Genomic DNA, 3,575 nt, shown 5'->3' with positions numbered 1-3,575 from the left:
TTTGGATTTTTGGCTCTGTTTTAATTAGGTTGGTCTGTCTATCTTTTTTTTCTCTCCCTCTCTCTATCTTTCTGTCTCTCTTTTCCTCCTCGCCCCCGTCTTTCCTCTTTCCTTCTTCCTCTCATTCTCTCTCTCTCCTCTCTCTCCTCCTCTTATTTCCCTCCCTTCATCCCTCCTTCTCTCTTCCCATCTCTCTCTCTCTCTCTCTCTCTCTCTCTCTCTCTCTCTCTCTCTCTCTCTCTCTCTCTCTCTCTCTCTCTCTCTCTCTCTCTTTCTCTCTCTCTCTCTCTCTTTCTCCTTTTCTTCCTCGCCGTCCCCTTCTCTCCCTCTCTTCATCAATCCCTCTTTCCTCCCCCTTATCTCTCTGCATCTTTCCCTTTCTCCCTCTCTCTCTCTTCCTCTCACTGAATTCAGTAAGATAACACACGGCTATGAATTTCATGTTCCAACGCTTCCTCCTTCATGTTACTGAATTTACTGTTTGATATTTGGTGATATGTAGAGCATTGTAATGTCCCGTGTCTGTCTATATGCATATTCACAAATGCTTTATAAGAGCATGAATAAAAGATATGTATGTACACACACACATGCACACTCATAAGTACACAAAGAAAGTATATATATTCACACACACACACGCACACACACACAGACTCATAAGTGCACAAAGAAAGAAAGCATATGTATTTACACAAACACACACACACAAACAAACACACGCACACACACATACATACACTCATAAGTGCACAAAGACATCAAGTATATGTATTTACACACACGCGCGCGCGCACGCACACACGCACACACACATACACTCATAAGTGCAGAGAAAGAAAGCATATGTATTTACACACGCACACACACACACATACAATTTCATCCGTTGCTTGTCATTTCATATTACACTCATCCGTAAAAGTGCCAGCAATATGAAAGTGTAAAATAAAGGAAATTATTCAAGCTATTTATCAGAACGGTGTTGCCATCATGAGGGCGCTAATGGTACTAGCGGAAAGCGCTATAATTTTTATATTATTTCAGGAGTTTTTTACTGTAAAAAAACATAATTCTTTATTAGTTTATCAGAATGATTTCCATAACTTAGCTGTAGACGTATAGATATACGCACACAGACAGACACAAACATTTGAACACACACACCCACTCACACCCACACAAACACACAAACAAACAACAAACAAAACACTCAGACAGACCAAAAGAAACACTATCAGACACCTTTTTCTGGATATCCCCATTTTTGTGAATGATATTGGAATATATATCTATATATATTCATCATCTACCGATTTGCTGCTGCTATCACAATTATACTTTTAGTTTGTATTAAATTCTTGTGTTTTGCGACTGGTATATTTTCTCTCTTACCCCTTCTCTTTTTTCTCTCTTTCGTTACTAGTGGCTTCTTCTCTCTCTCTCTCTCTCTCTCTCTCTCTCTCTCTCTCTCTCTCCTCTTTCCTCTCTCCTCTCTCCTCTCTCCTCTCCTCTCCTCTCCTCTCCTCTCCTCTCCTCTCCTCTCCTCTCCTCTCCTCTCCTCTCCTCTCCTCTCCTCTCCTCTCCTCTCCTCTGCTCTCCTCTCTCTCCTCTCCTCTCTCGTCTCTCCTCTCTCCCCTCCCCCCCTCTCTCACTCTCTCTCTCTCTTCCTCTCTACTTCTACACTTTCATTTGTCTATCTTTTCGTCCCCAATTTTCTCACCCTCTTTCTCTTTTACTTTATCTTCTCTTTGTCTTCCCCTCTCCATATTTATTTTTCATTTTTTGTTTCCTACCGATGACGTTAATGCTTTGTTTCCCTCAAGCAGACTAACAGCAGCATCTGGCAGCGAGTTGGCAACCCAGTTAAGTTGACGTTTTTTGTCACCTTCATAATTACTGTGTGAATCACCACAAGCTTTCATATTTTCAGAGAGGGAGAGAGAAAGAAAAAAGAAAGTCTATTATCTCTTTCGTTTTTGTTTTTTTTCTACTACATACTCTCGTGACAAATTAATGCTTCATTTACTAAAAAAAAAAAAGAGAGAGAGAGAGAGAGAGAGAGAAAACAGTGGACTGCTCTCCCATGAATTGTTAAAAGTCGCTCGTGCTTATTAAAATTCTAAGATTCTGGGAAAGGAGAAGAAATATAAAGCCCAGGTATGCAAACTGAACATAAATTCTAAATGAAATGAAGGAAAAAAAGATAATCCTAAAAAAAAGTGCTATATTAATTAAACATCCATCGCCATCATTAATTATCTTTAATTGTCTTACATCTATTTTCATTAATGATCCTTAGGCCTATTCTTATATTTGAAATCATAAAGTTCTCATATTTGTTTTTTATGATAATTTATTTTCTTGTATTTACTTTTTCTTTAATATATACGTTTTTAGACATTTTCTTTTACTCCTTTATATGTTTGCGAAGAAAAATTGTCTTTATTAGAAAAATAAACAAACTAAATAATGAAACTAGTTTTGTGTAAAGTTATTCGTAGTAACGAAAGTTTCCCACAACTTCATAAATACTTATATGCTTTAATCCACTTTCATCTAGTCATTAAGAAATAAACTTTTGATTAACCTTCTAATCACATGATATGAAGAGATGAATTCAATTTAAAGTTTCCCTTAAAAGAAACAGGATATTGATGATGTTTTTTTTTTTTTTTTTTTTTTTTTTTTTTTTGTCATATTCTCCGAAGGCTTTTATTAGATGAGCTAATAAAAAAATCTCATTTGGAAATCTTATCTCACTGATCTTTAGTCATCTACATATTTACTTGCACAAATACATAGACACAAACACATACACACACACACAACATACATACACACACACACACACACACATACACACACACACAAAACAAACACACAGAGACAAACATAAAACAATCAAACAGACACAAACAAACAAACTCTCACCCCCACACAAAAGCACAACCCCTCCCCCACACACACAAACAAACAACACCCCCCTCCCCCCAACGCCCATTCCCTCCATCACTCACACACATATCTAAGCAGAGAAGTATTTATCAGACATACTCTCCTTGCATTGTTTATGAATAAGTGTAGTAGTACTAGGCAGGACCTGCTCGGAGAGCTTCGAGACGTGTTTGCTCAGCGTTAGACTAATATTAGCTTCACCGTTTCTTCATCTCGGCTTGGGGCTCATTTTGTCTTCTGTACTACGGTCCTTTTAAAAAGGAAGAAAAATGGAAAAAAAAAATATTTTTTTCTTTTTTCTATGTCTCGTCTTTCTGTTCATCTCAAATTTTAGTTATATCATACGGCCGGTTTGTCAGAATTGTTCGAGGCCCTGCCCATTAAATGTTCATTATACGGACATGGGTATACACAGAAATAAATGCATATCTATCAGTCTAGACATGCCTATCTACCGGGTAAATAGATAAATGTATATCTATCAGGTAGACAGATATGCATTAATTTCTGTGTATTGAAATGTCTGTATAAAGGAATATTCATTGGGTTGGACCTCGCACAATTTAATGTTATCATAATTAAGATTACCATTATTGTTACTGTTGTAGCTATTATTA

This window comes from Penaeus vannamei, chromosome 17 (genome assembly GCF_042767895.1).
Source record: "Penaeus vannamei isolate JL-2024 chromosome 17, ASM4276789v1, whole genome shotgun sequence".
Lineage (NCBI taxonomy): Eukaryota > Metazoa > Arthropoda > Malacostraca > Decapoda > Penaeidae > Penaeus > Penaeus vannamei.
The sequence above is the reverse complement of the archived record's forward strand: the minus strand, read 5'-3'. Positions refer to the sequence as shown.